Below are 22,676 nucleotides of genomic sequence, written 5' to 3' on the forward strand. Positions count from 1 at the left end.
ACTGAAGTGACTTAGCAGCAGCAGCAGCAGCAGCAGTAGTAGACTGAATATATCCTAACTAGTCTCTACTTTCAAATTTCTCCCAAGCACTCTTCTTTGAAACTTTTCCACACATTTTCTCTTTAATTAAAAAATATAGGTAATTTAATCTCATTTTAAAAAAATTGAGTATATCTTCCCTATATATAATATGTTCATAGAGATAATCAGACCTTTTGAAGAATTACACACCAGTTCCCCTGGTTATAGTAACTTTACAGTATGCTGATATTACTCAAAGTCTGGCAGGCAGCTTCCAATCCTCCCTCACAAAACACATGGTAATAACGATGAAACACAGGACCTGGGTCACGGGATCCTAATGGACCAAATGGCTCAACACACTTGTCCTTATCAGGATTTCCCTTAAAGTGCCAGGGAACCAGTAAGTCTTGAGAATGAAAAGACGCCCTGTTAGTATGAATAGGCAACTTGGAATTAGCAACATTCCTTGAATTACATTCTCTATCTTGAAAGTCATTTATGGAGGAGACAGAATGGGCTGAGTCTTGATTGCCTACAATAGGCAACTGCTTCACAAGCAACTCTTGCACTGATGTATCATTGCTGATTCCTTCTTTCATGCCTTGACTAGTTCTGTTTTCTCCAAGATACTTGGACTTCTTATTATATTCTTGCTCCATAGTCCAAACATAGATGAGTGCCTTCCCATCAGGTCTTACGAGTCGAACAAGTTCTTGGAGAGCTGCCACTCTATGCTCTGCTGTAGCAAAATGGTGAATAACAGCAATGGAAATGCAAGCGTCACAAGATCCACTGAGGATTGGTACTGCCAAAGCATCACAGACAAAGCCCTGATATTGCCTCTCTCTACAAATGTCCACAAGGTTTTGGCTATGATCATAGCCAATCATATATAACACCTTACTGATGCCAAGATACTTTCCATTTCCACATGCAATATCAGCAACTAATGAACCACTTGGAAAAGCTTTCAAAAACTCTACTATATGTGGCCAAGAGGGGTGTCTCATGCTGCTGAAGTGCCTAGCAATTTCTTCATAAACCTGATGGACATAATCTTGCTCCAGTTATAAGGCTTCTTTATCACTCTCTGGAAATGATGCAGGAGTCTCCTTCATCTGCTATCACAGACCAAAGTGTAACTACAATTACAAGTGTTTGTTTCGCTTTCTAAGTGTAAATGATGTCCGTATTCCCCTCTTATTTAAAGTCAAGTCTTCAACAGCACTGGTGATAACTCTACTTTTGTGACCCTGGGATGCTTGAACAGTATCAAATTTTCTAGGTGTGATTCCATGGGTCCAAAACGTATCTAGATTCCCTTGTCATCACCAGCAAACTCCATCAAGGCAGCATAACTGGCACTGTCATACCATCTGGGTGCTTAAAATCCATGACAATCTCTGATCCCAAACGGAGAGAAACGATCTCATCCTCAAATATAGTGGTAAACATATTTTAGAGAGAAATGAGCAGATTTTGAATACATAAACAAATATATGTAATTGTTAGGGGAGAAGTGACTACTACTACTACTAAGTCACTTCAGTTGTGTCCTACTCTGTGCGACCCCACAGACAGCAGCCCACCAGGCTCCCCCATCCCTGGGATTCTCCAACCAAGAACACTGGAACGAGTTGTCATTTCCTTCTCCAATGCATGAAAGGGAAAAGTGAAAGTGAAGTCACTCAGTCATGTCAGACCCTCAGCAACCCCATGGACTGCAGCTTTCCAGGCTCCTTCCTCCATGGGATTTTCCAGGCAAGAGTACTGGAGTAGGGTGTTATTACCTTCTCAGTAGAATATAAAAGAAAACTCAGGCAGGATGAGGGGATGAGTGGGCCCTTTGTTATGCTGCTGGTGGTTAATTGTGTGTAAACCCCTTGGGTGAAACAGTGTCCTAGGCAGAAAGAACAGGTGGGCAGAGAAACATCAGGTTTGGCAGATTCAAGGAATTGTCAGAAGAATAAAGTGCCTGGAATAAGCAGCTGTAGGACATAGAATTGATTTAAAATATTGAAGTACAAAACTAATTGGTTGGGACTGGTCATACATGATAAACAGACACGAGAAAGTATCTGCATTTACAAATGTTATTAAGAGTCTTATGTGTAGACTACCTGCACTGTTTATCACTAACTGAGGCATTTGCTGTTAAACCATTCAGTGTATCCTATTTCAGTCATTTGATTGGATTCTGCAAGAGACTCTGCAGGTTATGGACCCATAACCTAAAATCTGTAAAACATTAATTCTAATTTGTACTTCAGAGGATTTCTATGAGGAAAAATGGGGAAAATCAAACCAAATATGCAAATGTAGGGTACTTGATAATCTACCTTTCTTTGGCAAACAATTTATAGTACTAGTTTTCTACCTACTATGATTTCATTATAAACAATCTTTGTTTGAGTACTTCTCACATCAATCTACTATCTAGCATTATTGGAAGATATATTGATATTTACATCTATTTTATTAAAAACCAGTTTCATAGTAAAAATGCTCATTATAAAATGAAAGCTATTATTAAAGGGATTCTCATGTACATTATTTGAGTTTATTTAATGATGTATTGAAACAGTTTTTTTATGTATAATAAATAATCAATTCTTCTTCAGTAAATCATGTCTTCATATAAAAGCTCGTGTCTGAGATATGGTCCTGGATGTGGACTTCACATCAACACATTAAGACTTGGCATCCTTTCCTACTTATATTATTGGAACATTCATCTGGATATACTGTAAACAAATGAAAGATGGTCTACCAGTTTTGTGAAAAATATAAATAAAAGGGATACATTTAAAACAACAGAGTAGACACCTTAACTCTTCTTCTTCAATCTAGTTGACAGGAACATTAAACATTTACAATCTGGTCTTTAGGTGTACATAGTATGTTCATTTAAAATCTAAAGAAACCATTTAGTCCTACCGATATTTAAAACAATGTGTGTTTTATTTCCATCTGAGAAATTTTGCAAGTCAGTTTCATGCAAGCATCCCAGAGTGAACACAATGTGCTAAGTTTCAGTGACTCTGGTTCTGAGGAAAGATTGTGACTTTATATTATTTCAGGACATTTTTTTTTCTAATTAATTTATGCTTCCAACTCAGCACAAGAGTTTGGTTATGAAACAAAGGGCAGTGTGTGCTTAAAACTTAAAAACTATCTCCAGTTTTTAAGACCTTTTTGTTGGGTAGCATTTCATATATATCCACTAAACAGCTTATTTCTTGCCTGCAAAACTTACATAAAGACGATTCTAACTTTTTCTTTAAATTTGATAGTTGCCTTGATAACATTTCTATGTCTCTTAGGAAGAAGCTTTGAGAAATAAAGCTCTGTAATTTTTATAGATCCACTGACAATTATTTACCATCTGTAAACGTGCTGTAACACTTAACAAAAACTGAAAAGTTTCTTAATGGCTAGGAGCATTCTTGTAACAATTCAGAGTAAATTTTAAGTTTGGAATGAGACCTCGTCTCTGAGATGCTCCATACAGATCTAGACATAATTTTCCAAGGTATTAGAATATTATGTCTTATTTGTTTGTCTCTACTTTTCCACCAATAATTTCCTCTGTGATTCATGATACGTATTGGAGGATACACACACCATAACAGAGGATGATAACAAAAGGCACTCTGGAAACTAATACAGCATCACACATTGCTCCACATATCCTAAATGCCAAGAGTAAAAGACCTTTATTTTCCAACTTTTTATAATTTTCATGCACTTTCTTCTTCCCTAAATGCCTCACAAGCTTTATCATAGGTGGGCTTTGTTTACCTACAAATTTGTGTTTATTGTTAAATAAACACTTTGACTTTTCAAAGTGACAAAAGACCTGCATTGCTATTGTGCTACTTTGAAGCCTATTGCTTAAAATGTTCTGTTTAAAACCCTAAACACAGATAAATTGTGTGCTATAAGAGTAAAATCTTCCTGAGCCCTGTCTCCCTGTGGTATCCAATGAGCTCACTGTGGTTTGGATTAGATCCAGATTCCCGTTTCTGGCACCATGATTGATTCTCTGCTCCCTGGCACACAGCACATGCCCCTGACCCAAGCATCAAATGTTTATCTGACCTTCTGCATCTGTGCTGTGACAGGCTTCACTTTGGGAATGTCTTCCAGCTAATTTGTATGCTAGGTGTTAACCAGATGTCTGATATTGGGAGAGAGGATGGCTCAAAGTTTACCTAGAGGTTGGATGCCTGTGATGACCATTTTTCAAAACTAAAAATTGAGACAAATTGGTTGGCAAATATGAATAAACTTGTGGGCATAAAGGGAGATAATATTTTAAAATATAACCATCCTGGAAAAATCCAAAATGGGAAATTTAGACACACAAACATACCCAAGAACACACACACATACATCCTTGGTTAAATGCATAGCCACTCCGTTCTTCTCAACAGAAATTAGCAATGATCAATCAATCTCTGATCAGGAATTATTGCTGATCATAGATTACCAGTTATCAATGACAATTTTCAAAGTTTATTCTGTATAGAGCTATCTACACATTGTGTGAGACTTCCATTTCAGACTATTTAATTTGCACAGTTTTTTTTTTATTCATCTCAAAAATGTAGTTAGATATTTTCCTATTAATCCAGTGAGTCTAATTATTTTAACTTTATATTTATATAAAATAGTTTACTAATTTTATGGTAAAGAAAAATCTGAAGCCTTTTACTACTGAGATCTCACATTTATTTTTTGAGATCCAAGCACTCAAACTATATACAGTATTGTATTTGGTTCAATAGGAGAATAGAAAAAATATTATTTTGATCATGTAAGTATATAATGATTTTATGATATATTAAATATTAAAGAAATTATAAATTCCTGGCATCATCCTGAAATATTTTCTGTAAACACACACACACACACACACACACACACAACATATATACATATTTGTTTATATCTACTTAAAAGCATAGATCAATTTTTTAAGAGTTATTATATTGGTCTTACGGAGAAGGTAATGGCACCCCACTCCAGTACTCTTGCCTGGAAAATCCCATGGATGGGGGGGGGCCTGGTGGGCTGCAGTCCATGAGGTCGCTAAGAGTCGGACACAACTGAGCGACTTCACTTTCACTTTTCACTTTCATGCATTGGTGAAGGAAATGGCAACCCAATCCTGTGTTCTTGCCTGGAGAATCCCAGGGACAGAGGAGCCTGGTAAGAGGTCGTCTATGGGGTTGCACAGAGTCGGACACGACTGAAGCAACTTAGCAGCATACTGGTCTTAAGGAGTAAATATGTCCAACTAGCTTAAAAAGCAACTGCTTCAGTCAAGGCAAAGATTTCACAGTATAACTGCCAGTAAAACTATTTCAAATAATTTATGTTCAGTTTGCAGATTTCCTAAGGGTCCACACAGACAGCTGCAAGTTGTCTTGGAGAATCTATAATGAAGGTAACTCTTATGAGACTTTCTTCTATATGGAAAAAATAATACAGGCTTGACATTCATGCATGCAATGTATTTTTAAGATGACATTTACACAATTCTGTTCTTGCCAATAAAAATTAACAATCCAAAGAAGAAAGTTCTTCTATGGTACAATATAGCTGAAAAGGCCTAATGCTCCAATTTATACACTTCAACTCATTCTTTAAACAAATTAGTACTATCCTAATGGAAATATTTTTAAATAATCCAATATTTACAGCACCAAAATATGTATTTATCTAAGAAAATTTAGAAGATAATCAAACGTGATTTTACAAAAGAAACAAAAAGATAAATATTATACATTGCTTCAGGTTTTATTAATGGTAAGAAATGAGCACACTGTATTCACGTTTGTATCCTGGGCTGAACACAGACCAAAAGCTGTGCTTATATAACCATGTTGTCAACAACACACCTTGTGTAGCAGCATGGACTCTGGATTGCAAGATCAAATGGAAACAACTTGAAAAGCCAATGAGGGGAAAAGGAAAAGGAATAAGTTCAAGGAAAGGCTTATTCTCAAGGTCAAAACTTAACTCCATCAGTTCACAAATTCAAGTATTTAAAAAATATTTTATTTTGGTACTTAATTTTAGAGTTCGAGCACCTATTTTGTCAGGCAGATAAAAAATAAATTAACATCTATTGTTCATGACCATCTCCTCTACCTGCCATTGGCTTCTGTGATGTAACTCTGCGGTCTACCCAACACAGTGCCCAGGCTGGGTTTCCTGGTTCCTTCCATGTCACCCTGTACAAAAACTCCAGCAGCCAACATAGGCAGTGCAGATGCAAACAATTTTTGCTGCTCTTGAAACACTGGCTCTTTGTTTCAATGAGGTTAGATTCTATTTTTTTCCCCCTCTCTTTTTTTTGATTTTTATTGGAGTATATTTGTTTTGGAATGTTGTGTTAGTGTCTGCTGTACAGCAAAATGAATCAGCTATATGTAAACATACAACTCCTCTTTTTTTGGACTTCCTTCCCATTTTAGATCACCACAGAGCATTAAGTAGAATTTACTATATATCTAATTCTGTTTTATTAACTAGGCTTTGGCTCTGTGGATCACAACAAACTGTGGAAAATTCTTAAAGAAGAATACCAGACTACTTTACCTGCCTTCTGAGAAATCCGTATGCAGGTCAAGAAGCAACACTTAGAACCAAGCGTGAAACAGACTGGTTCCAAATTGGGAAAGGAGTATGTCAAGGCTGTATATGGTCACCCTACTGATTTAGCTTAAATGCGGAGTACATCAGGTGAAATGACAGGCTGGATGGAGCACAAGCTGGAATCAAGATTGCCGGGAGAAATATCAATAACCTCAGATATGCAGATGACATCACCCTTATAGCAGAAAGTGAAGAGGAACTAAAGAGCCTCTTGATGAAAGTGAAATAAGAGAGTGAAAAAACTGGCTTAATCACCATTGCAATGAAAAGAATAAAATACTTAGGAATATATCTACCTGAAGAAACAAGAGACCTATATATAGAAAACTATAAAACACTGGTGAAAAAAATCAAAGAGGACATAAATAGATGAAGAAATATACTGTGTTCATGTATTGGTAGAATCAATATAGTGAAAATGAGTGTACTACCCAAAGCAATCTATAGATTTAATGCAATCCCTATCAAGCTACCAACGGTATTTTTCACAGAGCTAGAACAAATAATCTCACAATTTGTATGGAAGCACAAAAAACCTCGAATAGCCAAAGCAATCTTGAGAAAGAAGAATGGAACTGGAGGAATCAACCTTCCTGACTTCAAGCTCTACTGCAAAGCCACAGTCATCAAGACAGTATGATATTGGCGCAAAGACAGATATATAGATCAATGGAATAAAATAGAAAACCCAGAGATAGATCCACACACCTCTGGACACCTTATTTTTGACAAAGGAGGCAAGAATATACAATGGAGAAAAGACAATCTTTTTAACAAGTGATGATGGGAAAAATGGTCAATAACTTGTAAAAAAAAATGAAACTAGAACACTTTCTAACACCATACACAAAAATAAACTCAAAATGGATTAAAGATCTAAACGTAAGGCCAGAAACTATAAAACTTCTAGAGGAAAACATAGGCAAAACACTCTCCGACATAAATCACAGCAGGATCCTCCCAGAATATTGGAAATAAAAGCAAAAATAAACAAACAAGACCTAATTAAAAGCTTTGGCACAACCATGGAAACCATAAGCAAGATAAAATACAACCAAACAAAGCAACTGACAAAGAATTAATCTCAAAAATATACAAGCAACTCCTGCAGCTCAATTACAGAAAAATAAATGACTCAATTTAAAAATGGGCCAAAGGACTAAACAGACATTTCTCCAAAGAAGACATACAGATGGTTAACAAGCACATGAAAAGATGCTCAACATCACTCATTATTAGAGAAATGCAAATCAAGACCACAATGAGGTACCATTTCATGCCAGTCAGAATGGCTACTATCCAAAAGTTTACAATCAGTAAATGCTAGAGAGGGTGTGGAGAAAACGGAACCCTCTAACACTGTTGGTGGGAATGTAAACTAGTACAGCCACTATGGAGAACAGTGTGGAGATTCCTTATAAACCTGGGAGTAGAACTGCCATATGACCCAGCAATCCCACTGCTGGGCATACACACAAAGGAAACCAGAATAGAAAGAGACACATGTACCCCAATCTTCATCGCAGCACTGTTTATAATAGCCAGGACATGGAAGCAACCCAGATGTCCATCAGCAGATGAATGGATAAGAAAGCTGTGGTACATATACACAATGGAATATTACTCAGCCATCAAAAAGAATACATTTGAATCAGTTGTTATGAGGTGGATGAAACTGGAGCCGATTATACAGAATGAAGTAAGCCAGAAAGAAAAACACCCCAATACAGTATATTAATGCATATATATGGAATTTAGAAAGATGGTAACGATAACCCTGTATGCAGAGACAGTAAGAGACACAGATGTATAGAACAGTCTTTTGGACTCTGTGGGAGAGGGCGAGGGTAGGATGGTTTGGGAGAATGGCATTGAAACTTATATATTATCATATGTGAAACAGATCACCAGTCCAGGTCTGATGCATGATACAGGGTGCTCGAGGCTGGTGCACTGGGATGACCCAGAGGGATGGAATGGGGAGGGAGGTGGCAGGGGGGTTCAGGATGGGGAACACATGTGCACCCGTGGTGGATTCATGTCAATGTATGACAAAACCAATACAATATTGTAAAGTAATCAGCCTCCAAAATAAATAAATAAATAAATAAATAAAGTGAGAGAAAAAAAAAAAAAACAACTTAAAAAAGAATCTCAACAATCAGAAACCTAAGATAATGACTTCTGGTCCCACCACTTCATGGTAAATAGACGGGGAAATAATGGAAACAGTGACAGACTTTATTTTCTTGGGCTCAAAAATCACTGTAGATCATGACTGCAGCCATGAAATTAAAAGACCCTTGCTCCTTTGAAGAAAAGTTATGGCCAAACTAGACAGTATAGTAAAACACAGAGACATTATTTTGTCAACAAAGGTCTATCTTGTCAAAGCTATGGTTTTTCCCGTAGTCATGTATGGATGCGAGAGTTGGACTATAAAGAAAGCTGAGTTCCGAAGAATTGATGCTTTTGAACTCTGGTGCTGAAGAACACTTTTGAGAGTCCCTTGGACTGCAAACAGATTCAACCAGTCCATCTTGAAGGAAATCAGTCCTGAATATTTATTGGAAGCACTGATGTTGAAGCTGAAACTCCAATACTTTGGTCAAATGATGCAAAGAACTGACTCATTGGAAAATACACTGATGCTGGGGAATATTGAAGGCAGGAGTAGAAGGGGACAACTGAGTTTTAGATGGTTGGATGCCGTCACTGACTGAACAGACATGAGTTTGAGTGAGCTCTGGGAGTTGGTCATGGTCAGGCAAGCCTGGTGTGCTGTAGTCCATGGGATCGCAAAGAGTCAGAGAGGACTAAGTGACAGAAGTGAACTGAACTGTGCTATACAGTATGTTCTCATCAGTTTCTATGTTATACACAGAATCAATAGTGTATATGTGTCAATCCTAATCTCCCAAATCGTTCCATCCTCCTTTCCCCTCTTGGTATCCATACATTAGCTCTCTACATGTGTCTCTATTTCTGCTTTTCAAAAACTCATCTATACCATTTTTTTTTAGATTCCACATACAAGTATTAATATAGGATATTTGTTTTTCTTATCAGCTTAGATCCTTGACACAGTTTTCTCTGGGTCATGTTACCTTCTTGGTGAGCTGCCCTGAATGTAAACCCACCAGATTCTCCCTCTCTCACTTCTGTCTCCCTCATCTCTTCTCCCTAGGAAAAATATCTTTTTAGACTGATGTGGTGAAGACTACTGGGTGACAATTTCAGGTAGGCCTGGTGATGCATTGAGAAAAGAACTTGGACATATGTGACTGTGGCCAAGCCAGAATCCCCTTGCCTGGCAGTATCCTGAGGAGATTGAAGACAGGCAGGGCCACCAGCCTCCCACCATCGAGTCCCGGAATACAGGGAGGGACCCACAGTCCTGGCTTCCTCTCATCTGGTAGATTCATTTCACACAGGCTCCTAAGACTTCTCAAGTTAGAGGCACCCTTTTGTGAAGCAGGCCTCCTCTTAATGTGTTTGTTCCGTGCACCAAATTTTGATTCCAGTTGATAATAAACCAAATTGAAAGGAGCCAGACAAATCTGAGTCATCTTCTTCCACAGACTTGGTACTGCTTCAGGTTTGGGGGTCTAATCCAGCTCACTTTATTATTCCAGATCCATCCTCTCCCCACTCTCAGCTATGAGTTTTAGAAACAGAATGCAGACTGTATGCTGTTCTGAGTAGAAAATGAAATATGATGAGTGAAATTAAGAAAAATGAAAGCTAATATCTTAAACTATTATCCCACTAGTTCAAGTATAAGAGAAAGCACCTCTATGTCATAGAAAATGAGAATAAGGTACTCAGGTGCTTTTATTCAGTAAATTTACAAGAACAGAAACATATATGTATATAATTATAAAAGAATTCCTATATTATTTCTCATATTCGGCAAGAAAAAGATGCAAGAAGTTGCTTTTTAAGAAAACAACAATTTACCAGTAAGCCTGTCTTGTTTCTGAATGATCTTAATTGATAATTCGATTGATATCAAAGATTTGGAAACTCTCGAGGTTAGATCTGGTAGAAACTGTAGAACATATGTATTTCTTTTATAAACCTATGACATTCCTCTGTATCTATTTTTTTCATGTTCTCTGTTTATGCCTATTTTTTTCATGTTCTCTTCCTTTCTTTTTTCTTCCTGAAATCTGCCATGGAAAGGACATTAACACATTTATGTCACACTTAGAAAACAACTCAGTGAGCAGGAAAGTTATGTTTAATAATGAGCAAACATTTCTGCAGTCTCAAGCCTCCTGTCAGGATCCTGCTCTAAGTCTCTTTTCTAAGGAACACAGCAGATTTCCAATTTCAGACCAACAATTTTTCCAGTAACAAATTCTCTGATAAGGTTTTCTCTCTCCACAAATTTAAGAGTCTTAATTTAGTTCCTCACTAATATAATTTGCTTAACATTAAACAGGGAATTCTACAAGATTAATTTAGTACTTTGCTTTAAGGGTAAATTCCAAGCAAGTAAAAGGAACTTACAGCTTACAAAGCCAGAAACATGTGCTATAGATACTGGGGACTCTGGACCTCAGTACACAATTAGAATCTCTGCTCTCTCCCAACCTCCACTGTCCTGCCTATAAATAAAACTTGATAAATTCATTTTCATGCCCAAACTACAAAGATACAGGGAAATAGATTTGAATTAAGTTTTCAATTTTTAAAAAGAACACACATCCATGAAATTTGGGGGCTGGAGGGAACAGAAGCTCTTTACCTAAAATATAAGGTAGATAATGAGACTAGTTTTTAACTTAAAGGTTATTCTCAACATTTTAGTTAATTAAATGCTGCATTCATACACACTAAGTCACTCAGTCATGTCTGGCTCTTTGTGACTCTATGGACTGTAGCCAACCAGGCTCCTCTGTCCATGGGATTTTACAAAAATAAATAAATAACTAAAATAAGAATACTGGAATTTGTTGCCATGCCCTCTTCCAGGGGATCCTTCTGACCCAGGAACTGAACCTGCATCTCTTACAGTCTTCTGCATTAGCAGGTAGGTTCTTTACCAGTAGTGCCACGTAGGAAGCCCAACTGAATGGTAATAACCTCATATATGGATAGGAAGACAGTGTGGTAAAAAATACAGTGACTTAGGTTTGATCCTCTCAACTTTCTGTGGTGATGTGGCTCTATTTGTCCAAGTATGCTTGGAGATGGTGCCAAGCCACATACAAAGTAAATCACAGGTGTGTTAGCCATGAATATTCAGATAAAGGAATGAGTTTCAACAGCTGGGTTACATAACCTAATGGGGTTATCATTGCCTTTAAAATGGATATTTTCATTACGTTTTCATGAAATTTTTGTATCAATCGTGTTTTTGGAAATCATCTAATGTTTGGAATGGTATCCTAAAGAGGTTTGTTTTGAGGTATGCTCATGGTTCACATTAGCCTGAATTGGGACAGAAATGTTATTATGGTTACAGTAATTGGCATATTTTTATGAATTCATTTTCTAATTTAGTCCCCATTCAATTTCCCTACTCACACTACAGTAGTGGCATGATTTATGACTGCAAGTTATTTTCATTATTATTAAATTTAATTGATTTTGCTCCTATACCCAGATGTGAATAGCATCAGGCTTCTAATCTAATAACACAGATTGTTTGGGAAACATGGTCTGTCAATTAGAGACATTTTGTAATAGAAACAATAAAAAGAATCATTAGCGAAAAGTAGTTTGCCTGTCAGTTTACTTGACACTAGTTAATCAAAGGTGTTTTGAAACTGTAGTCATTAATAAACTTTTCTTGCCTTTATGTCAGTGAAGAACTCTGAGATTCATTTTTGAAATTAGAAATGTACACCCCAAAAATGGATACATGCATTTCACATATTTCCAAATATGGTTTTCTTCACCACCTATATAAGGCAAAACAATAGAGAAAATAATATTTTGAATTTTCAACCAAAAAGGGGGAGATGCCTGTAAATTTAATTAGTCCTTTTATAGAAGTGGATATGATGAAGCATTTTACTTTTTCTGCTGATTATTCTGCATTTGCTCCCATATCTATTGCTTCTAAATCATAGGAGGTATTACCTGGACACCCTTGCCCTCTGACTTTGAATGATTTGGGCCAATAAGAAGTAACAGCTGGAGATTAAAGGGTGGAAGCTCTCTCTCAATTGGGATACTTCTGTCTGCTTTCCTTCTTCATCAGAACTGCTCTTGTGGTGGCAAGTACATCTCTCTTTTCAGCTCTTCCACTGGTTCCAGTAAACTGTCCACATTTCTCCTGGGTGATGATGCTTCCCTACTGGTGACAGTCTCTAGATGTTTCCCTTAGCTGGTCCTGTCCATACATATACCTTAACTAAGCCATCTCAATGGATTCAGGAGCACTGACTCATATATAGCAGATAATAAAATTTGTCTGTTTTTGTAATCACAGACTAAGAGTTTCATATATCACAGTATGAAAAATATAAAATTCAGCATACTATAAATAAAAGGATAAAAATAAGCATAAGAATTTTACATGCTATGAAGTTTTTCTGAAGGAAAAATCTCCTACTATGTGTTTTTGTCCTGAAACAATATTGCATAAGAATTTAAAAGCATATTAGTCATTATTTTATTGGGATGATGTGACATTGGGCTTCTCAGGTGGCGCTAGTAGTAAAGAACCTGCCTGCCAGTGCAGGATGTGTAAGAGACACAGATTCAGTCCCGGGTCAGGAAGATTCCCCTGGAGGAGGGCATGGAGATCCACTCCAGGATTCTTGCCTGGAGAATTCCATGGACAGAATAACTTGGCAGGCTATGGTACATAGGGTCGCAAAGAATCAGACATGACTGAAGCAACTCATGCAGGCAATTAAGAAATAATTTTGAGAGTATTATTGTTAAAGAAATCCTTCTTTGTAATATTTATCATAAAAGAAATAAGACGTCTTAAGAAATGATGTCACACCTCAATTTTTCAATAACTAAGGTCAATCTTATCTCTCAAGTATGTTACAATCATGAAACTCTTAGTAATTTGCATCAAAGTTTTGAATTGATTACAATTTCAGGATTTGCTACCTTAAAATCTTGCAAGGGTTCATTGAACGTATCCTCTTGTCTCTATTTTAATATACTCCCAAAAGCATATTAATTATAGTGATTTTAATGTTAATAGAATATTCCATGTTGACTTTGAAATTAACTAAAAATAAATAAAATTTAGAGAGAATCTTTATGATCTTCCTTTTGAGGGTATCATTATTATTAAAGAAATCTTCTTTGCAATATTTATCATAAAAGAAATGAGTCAGTCAATATACCACTAAATTCAGTAATATTTTCTGATAGATTCAGGGGCACCTATCAACACATTGCTTCCAATGTTACTATTTCATTAACACTGAAATTTTAATTAGATTCCAATAATGTATGATGTTTCTAGTATGAAAAACTATAAGCAATTATTTTAACTATCTAGTATATTTTACATGTGAGTTCAAGAAATGCAGGGATTATTGCTGTCAGATTTCTGCAATATTTATCACTGATTTGTAGTGTAAATCCTTGAAACATAGTAGCTGCTAACCAAATGCTTAAATGAGTTTCCAATTAAAATATCTTCAAAGCATTGGTTAATCTAGGAAAGGTTAAAAATTAAATATTTTTTAAATATTTTTTACTGAAATGATTTAATTTTCATTTAATATATTCTCTTCGTGGCTTTAGCATCCATTAAATTTCTCAAAATTTACATTTAACTGATAAGGGTTGCATTACTGAAATTTATCTACCTGGTTTTCTATGCTTATGGAAAAAGTTTGACTCATTTTGGGATGCGTTTTCTATGAAATAAATTGTTTTGAATGATAAACATTTAATCTCTTTAAATGTTACAATATTCTCTTACATAATTACACAGAACAGCTTCAGTATCTGGAGCACCAGTGATGACTAGAAGGTGATGTTTTGTTTTTACTTTATTATGTTAATTAATTTTTTTGTTAGTTGAAGAATAATTATTTTACAGAATTGTGTTGGTTTCTGCCAAACATGTTTATACCTTCATGTTTCCTTTCACCTCTCTCTCTGAGTTACTATGAGGATATACTAAACACTGTGCCTCTGACCTCCCAGGAACTCTCCTACACCTTTCTCAGGTGCCCCACACTGAATTTGATGGCAGCCCCACGGAGAAGGCACTGGCACTCCAGTACTCTTGCCTGGAAAACCCCATGGACGGAGAAGCCTGGTAGGCTGCAGTCCATGGGGTACCTAGGTTTGGACACAACTGAGCAGCTTCACTTTCATTTTCACTTTCATGCATTGGTGAAGAAAATGGTAACCCACTCCAGTGTTCTTGCCTGGAGAATCCCAGGGACAGGGGAGCCTGATGGGCTGCTATCTCTGGGGTCGCACAGAGTCAGACACGACTGCAGCGACTTAGCAGCAGCAGCAGCCATGCTCTCCTATGGTCTGGCTTCTGAGGGGTGTTTGGACCACAGAGGAACCAAGAGGAGTCACTCTGAGGCAGGAGGAGAAGAGGTAGGACATGGAGTCTGGCTCCCTGCCTGCTGGACTGCGCAACTTTTCGGAAGGTGTGGGGCAGCTCTCTCCCTGGACCAGAGCCTCCCTTCCCCCACCTTGCCACAGAGGCTCTGCTCCTGCTTCTTCAGCCCAGGATAGATGCGGTCCCAGCTATGCTAGCTCTGAGAACACCAGCATCACTTACCAGAATCCCATACCCTCTCCATAGTTCTGCAAATATTAATAGTACCTTCTGTAAATCTCTTTAATACATTGAAGTTTTGTCATTTATCTCCTGCAAAGACCTTGATTTATGCAACACATTTTATTAAATAAAATTTATTTCTAACTTTTATTCTTATTCTAGATGACTCATTTGTAAAATCTATTTGTTTTTTATTGAAGGATAATTGCTTTACAGAAGTTTGCTATTTTCTGTCAAACCTCAACATGAATCAGCTATAGGTATACATATATCCCCTCCGTTTTGAAACTCCCTTCCATCTCCCTCCCCATCTCACCCTTCTAGATTGATACAGAGCCCCTGTTTGAGTTTCCTGAGCCATACAGCAAATTCCTGTTGGCTATATATTTTCATATGGTAATATAAGTTTAAATTTATACAGCTACTATGGAAGATGGTATAGAGATTCCTTAAAAGACTAGGAATAAAACCACCATATGACCCAGCAATCCCACTTATAGGCATTTGCTTTCTTTTTAAAAAAGATTTCTACAAACATGCATTTGTTTATTAAAAATAAATAGTTGACGTGGAGGCTTAATATTATCAAACATCTTAATTCAGTAAACTTTTCTTGGTCACATTTCTAATTAGTTGTGGAGGGAAAAGTTCTAAATATATTTAAGGAGATTGTATAATTTTTTATCAAATATGTATAAAGTATTTTCATACATAAGGATGATGATATCATAAGTCTTCTTCTACAGATAGGTTGACCTGCAAATATATATATATCAGTTCAGTTCAGTCGCTCAGTCATGGCCGACTTGTTGCAACCCCATGAATCACAGCACGCCCTGTTCATCACCATCTCCCGGAGTTCACTCAAACTCACGTCCATCGAGTCTGTGATGCCATCCAGCCATCTCATCCTCTGTCATCCCCTTCGTCTCTGGCCCCCAATCCCTCCCAGCATCAGAGTATTTTCCAATGAGTCAACTCTTCACAAGAGGTGGTCAAAGTACTGGAGCTTCAACTTTAGCATCATTCCTTCCAAAGAAATCCCAGGGTTGATCTCCTTCAGAATGGACTGGTTGGATCTCCTTGCAGGCCAAGGGACTCTCAAGAGTCTTCTCCAACACCACAGTTCAAAAGCTTCAATTCTTCGGCACTCAGCCTTCTTCACAGTCCAACTCTCACATCCATACATGACCACAGGAAAAACCATAGCCTTGACTAGATGGACCTTAGTTGGCAAAGTAATGTCTCTGCTTTTAAATATACTATCTAGGTTGGTCATAACTTTTCTTCCAAGGAGTAAGTCTCTTTTAATTTCATGGTGGAGTTACCATCTGCAGTGATTTTGGAGCCCAAACAAACAAGGTCTGACAATGTTTCCACTGTTTCCCCATCTATTTCCCATGAAGTGATGGGACCAGATGCCATGATCTTCGTTTTCTGAATGTTGAGCTTTAAGTCAAATTTTTCACTCTCCTCTTTCACTTTCATCAAGAGGCTTTTTAGCTCCTCTTCACTTTCTGTCATAAGGGTGGTGTCATCTGCATATCTGAGGTTATTGATATTTCTCCCGCCACTCTTGATTCCAGCTTGTGCTTCTTACAGTCCAGCGTTTCTCATGATGTACTCTGCATAGAAGCTAAATAAGCAGGGTGACAATATACAGCCTTGACATACTCCTTTTCCTATTTGGAACCAGTCTGTTGTTCCATGTCCAGTTTTAACTGTTGCTTCCTGACCTGCATACAGATATCTCAAGAGGCAGGTCAGGTGGTCTGGTATTCCCATCTCTTTCAGAATTGTCCACAGTTTATTGTGATCCACACAGTCAAAGGCTTTGGCATAGTCAATAAAGCAGCAATAGATGTTTTTCTGGAACTCTCTTGCTTTTTCCATGATCCAGCAGATGTTGGCAATTTGATCTCTGGTTCCTCTGCCTTTTCTAAAACCACCTTGAACATCAGGGAGTTCACGGTTCACGTATTGCTGAAGTCTGGCTTGGAGAATTTTGACCATTACTTTACTAGTATGTGAGATGAGTGCAATGGTGTGGTAGTTTGAGCATTCTTTGGCATTGCCTTTCTTTGGAATTGGAATGAAAACTGACCTTTTCCAGTCCTGTGGCCACTGCTGATTCTTCCAAATTTGCTGGCATATTGAGTGCAGCACTTTCACAGCATCATCTTTCAGGATTTGAAACAGCTCAACTGGGATTCCATCACCTCCACTAGCTTTGCTTGTAGTGATGCTTTCTAGGCCCACTTGACTTCACTTTCCAAGATGTCTGGCTCTAGATTAGTGATCACATCATCATGATTATCTGAGTCGTGAAGATCTTTTTTGTACAGTTCTTCTGTGTATTCTTGCCACCTCTTCTTAATATCTTCTGCTTCTGTTAGGTCCATATCATTTCTGTCCTTTATCGAGCCCATCTTTGCATGAAATGTTCTCTTGGTATCTCTAATTTTCTTAAAGAGATCTCTAATCTTTCCCATTCTGTTTTCCTTTATTTCTTTGCATTGATCACAGAAGATGGCTTTCTTATCCCTTCTTGCTATTCTTTGGAACTTTGCATTCAGATGCTTATATCTTTCCTTTTCTCCTTTGCTTTTTGCCTCTCTTCTTTTCACAGCTATTTGTAAGGCCTCCCCAGACAGCCATTTTCATTTTTTGCATTTCTTTTCCATGGGGATGGTCTTGATCCCTGTCTCCTGTACAATGTCATGAACCTCATTCCATAGTTCATCAGGCACTCTATCGATCAGATCTAGGCCCTTAAATCTATTTCTCACTTCCACTGTATAATCATAAGGGATTTGATTTCGGTCATACCTGAATGGTCTAGTGGTTTTCCCTACTTTCTTCAATTTCAGTCTGAATTTGGTAATAAGGAGTTCATGATCTGAGCCACAGTCAGCTCCTGGTCTTGTTTTTGTTGACTGTATAGAGCTTCTCCATCTTTGGCTGCAAAGAATATAATCAATCTGACTTTGGTGTTGACCATCTGGTGATGTCCATGTGTAGAGTCTTTTCTTGTGTTGTTGTGAGAGGGTGTTTGCTATGACCAGTGCATTTTCTTGGCCAAACTCCTAGTCTTTGCCCTGCTTCATTCCGCATTCCAAGGCCAAATATGCCTGTTACTCCAGGTGTTTCTTGACTTCCTACTTTTGCATTCCAGTCCCCTATAATGAAAAGGGCATCTTTTTTGGGTGTTAGTTCTAAAAGGTCTTGCAGGCTTCATAAAACCGTTCAACTTCAGTTTCTTCAGCATTACTGGTTGGGGCATAGACTTGGATAACTGTTATATTCAATGGTTTGATTGGAGACGAACAGAGACCATTCTGTCACTTTGAGATTGCATCCAAGTACTGCATTTTGGACTCTTTTGTTGACCATGATGGCTACTCCATTTCTTCTGAGGGATTCCTGCCCACAGTAGTAGATATAATGGTCATCTGAGTTAAATTCACCCATTCCAGTCCATTTTAGTTCACTGATTTCTAGAATTTGACGTTCACCCTTGCCATCTCTTGTTTGACCACTTCCAATTTGCCTTGATTTATGGACCTGACATTCCAGGTTCCTATGCAATATTGCTCTTTACAGCATTGGATCTTGCTTCTGTCACCAGTCACAACCACAACTGGATACTGTTTTTGCTTTGGCTCCATCCCTTCAGTCTTTCTCAAGTTATTTTTCCACTGATCTCCAGTAGCATCTTGGGCACCTAATGACCTGGGGAGTTCCTCTTTTGGTATCCTATCATTTTGCCTTTTCATACTGTTCATGGGGTTCTCAAGGCAAGAATACTGAAGTGGCTTGCCATTCCCTTCTCCAGTGGACCACATTCTGTCAGATCTCTCCACCATGACCCACCCGCCTGGTGTTGCCCCGCAGGCATGGCTTGGTTTCATTGAGTTTGCCACGGCTGTAGTCCTTGTGTGATTAGACTGACTAGTTTTCTGTGAGTATGGTTTCAGTGTGTCTGCCCTCTGATGCCCTCTTGCAACACCTACCATCTTACTTGGGTTTCTCTTACCTTGGGCGTGGGGTATCTCTTCACGGCTGCTCCAACAAAGCACAGCCGCTGCTCCTTACATTGGATGAGGGGTGCCTCCTTACCGCCACCATTCCTGACCTTCAACGTGGGATAGCTCCAGTAATCCCTCCTGTGCCTGCTCAGCCACCGCTCCTCGGGTCGCTCCTCCCAGCTGCGGGCCCTGGCCTCATGTGTGGTTGGCTCCTCAGGGTCACTGCCCCTGGCCTCGGGCGTGAGGTGTCTTCCCCCGGCCGCCCCTGACCTCGGACGCTGGGTGGCTCCTCCCGGCCATTCCTGCGCCGTCACAGCCTGGCACTCTGGGCTGCTGTCCCTGACTTCGGACATGGGGGTAGCTCTCAGCTGTGCTTAGTGTGCTGGCCCGCCGCCGCCGCCACCTGCGTTTAAATCACTCTGATTTCCTACAGCAAAAATACCATTAAAAATTATGAAGGTAATGGTTAATCACATTTTCCATAATACTATAGTCCAATTTTGCTATCATTTCTTCAGGCATTACCTATTATTAAAATGTCATGTTGACTTGGACTATGTCAGTGTATAATACTACCAAACCCAGCTGATTTTGATAGAAAGTGAAAGTGAAGTCGCTCAGTCGTGTCCAACTCTTTGCGACCCCATGAACTGTAGCCTACCAGGCTCCTTTCTCCATGGGATTCTCCAGGCAAGAGTACTGGAGTTGGTTGCCAGTTCCTTCTCCAGGGGATCTTCCCGACCCAGGGATCTAACCTGGGTCTCCCGTATTCCAGGCAGACGCTTTAACCTCTGAGCCACCAGGAAAACTGATTTTGATAAGTCAAAGCTAAAAAGCAGATTAAGATAAGAATGTTTTTTCCAACTAACTCCTTTAGGATTTGTCATTTTTAGCAGTACTTCTTACATATGAACAATTATTTGTATATCACTGCATTTTAAGAAGAGTAGGTTTGCAAATATTTGCATAAATATTTCAGTGATTCAGCAAATATGTACCGGGCACTTGCCATTATAATTACTGGTGTCAGGTGTTACCAACAGAATAAATAAAATAGTCCATTCTTTCAGAGCTTACATTCAAGAAGAGATAGAGAAGCATTAAATATGATTAATGATACACATACACCTCAATACACATAGACAGTCGGATGTCAATAAAGCTATGCAAAAAAATAGAGGTGGGAAAAAGTTAAGCTTTTGGGATGTGGTGAGACTAGCTGGTATATTTACCCTGTTATCTGACTATGCAAGATGCCAAAGCAATTTAATGCTTTGGGGATACTGTCAACAGATCTTTCATTCTACATTTATTTTAAACCCTAGAAATGGATGTTATTGCTCTTCTATGAAGATAATTACACTTCTTCAGGAAATTATAATTTTACTGTTTTCCTATTCCTTTCTGTACCATTGACCTTCCATTTGGTATTTGTTTCTTTTCATCAAAAAGCAATTCATTATTTTCCTTATTTAGTTTTCAGTGATAAATTCTAGATATTTTGTTGTTCAAAAATTATCTTCATCTTCAATGCTAAAGAAAAATCTCTTGAGTTTAGAGTTCTTACTCACAGTTCTTTTATTTTTACATCTTAAATTTCCCATTCCCTCCAGCCTCCACTGATACAGTAGCAAAGCCATATCTCCATTAATTAATTCTCACTTAAACTATGTCCAATCTGTTGTTAAATCTAATCATGGATTCTTCAGCTTTAAATGTTATATTTTCTTCCATTCTAGAACTGTTATTTGATTTTTCTATCTTTCAATATTCATCTAAAAATCTCCATTCCCATGTTTTATCCTCTTCAGCATCTTAGCTATGGCTATAAATTCTCTGTCTAATCAATTCTCTGTTGGGACACCATGAGTATAAAGCTGAGCTTCAGCCTGTACAAGGCAGCCCTGTTGTGACTGCATCCTTACTCCTAGAGGCCTTCAAGATCTCAATGAAATATAAATGTAAGTACCCCCTTCTGGACAGTTAGATCTGGATTTTCCTTTCTCTGAGTGATGACATTTTCAAAAGCCCCCTTCAGTTTCTCAGGCACTCAGTCACTTGACCTGAAATCCACAGAAACCCTTGAAGCTCAAGCAATCCTAAGTACTGGGTAAACATTCCTATTCTTCACGGCCTTGTTGGTTTTTCATGGCTTCAAGTGAATATTCCTCAGCTTCTTTCATTTTTTCTCAGCAGGGGAGTTGTTCAAAATTCCCCAATCTGCCATGACTGAAAGCATAAGTCTACCCATAAGTTTATTATGGCAGCCATAGGAAAACAAGTTCTAATTAACAGATCCATAAGGATCAGGGAAACAACACTAGGCAGATGTTTCCTAGTTTCTTAAACTCAACCTTAAAATTCGATCCCCCATATCCAATAACTGAACCAAATTTTAATTATGGAAGAAAGAGAAAGGAAAAAAAGCACAAGGAAACACACAACTGGAAGAATTTTCCCAAAAGGACAGGTTTCTAGGACTGTCACTGTTGAGGCTGCTTTAACAAATGTTCACAAACACCTGGAATTTATTTCTTACAAATCTGGAGGCTGGCAGTCCTGAATCAGGTGCCAGCATGACCCAGTTCTGGTAAAACTCCTCTTCCAGGCTGAACACTGCAGACTTCTCATGGTATCCCCACCTGGCAGAAGGGGCTAAGCCTTCCCCTGCAGCCTAAGGGCAAAAATCTCATTCATTAGCCCCCACACCCTGCATCATGACCTAATCACTTCCCAGGGGGCCCACAACCTCATACCAGAACTTTGGGAGTTAAGTTCATTCAGAAAATAGTGAAAAAGAAAAACAAAATATACATGAATATATGTACATAAGGTTAAAATATATCCTGACTCTTACAAAAGATACTTATTTTTATTCATCTAGTTCATTTATTCAAATTTAATTCAGTCTTTAATAAAACTTGTATTCAAGAAAATCCTGATACATTACAACAACAGTCACAATGACCAAAATAAAATTTAACAGAGATTCAGAAAATATTCTACACTTAGAGTCAAAATACCACTCAAAATTGTGAGTAATGGATAACTGTTTATAAAAGAAAACATAGAATTTTTTGGATCTATAAGATTAATCTGGATGTCAGAAACATAAGCATCACAATATTATGTTAAATTAGGAGAAAGAGCTATGATTTCCTCTGCAAGCTACATGAGTCAGGCTACATCAGCACATTCATATCAACATCAAATAACTAAAGCACATT

General features: G+C 38.0%; 1 pseudogene; it reads right to left on the reverse strand.

Annotated features, from left to right (window-relative positions):
* Window positions 1-206: 206 nt before the first annotated feature.
* Window positions 207-19,802, reverse strand: LOC138425902 (tRNA (carboxymethyluridine(34)-5-O)-methyltransferase ALKBH8-like; annotated as a pseudogene).
* Between the last annotated feature and the right edge of the window lie 2,874 nt (window positions 19,803-22,676).

This window comes from Ovis canadensis, chromosome 20, assembly GCF_042477335.2.
Source record: "Ovis canadensis isolate MfBH-ARS-UI-01 breed Bighorn chromosome 20, ARS-UI_OviCan_v2, whole genome shotgun sequence".
Classification (NCBI taxonomy): Eukaryota; Metazoa; Chordata; class Mammalia; order Artiodactyla; family Bovidae; genus Ovis; species Ovis canadensis.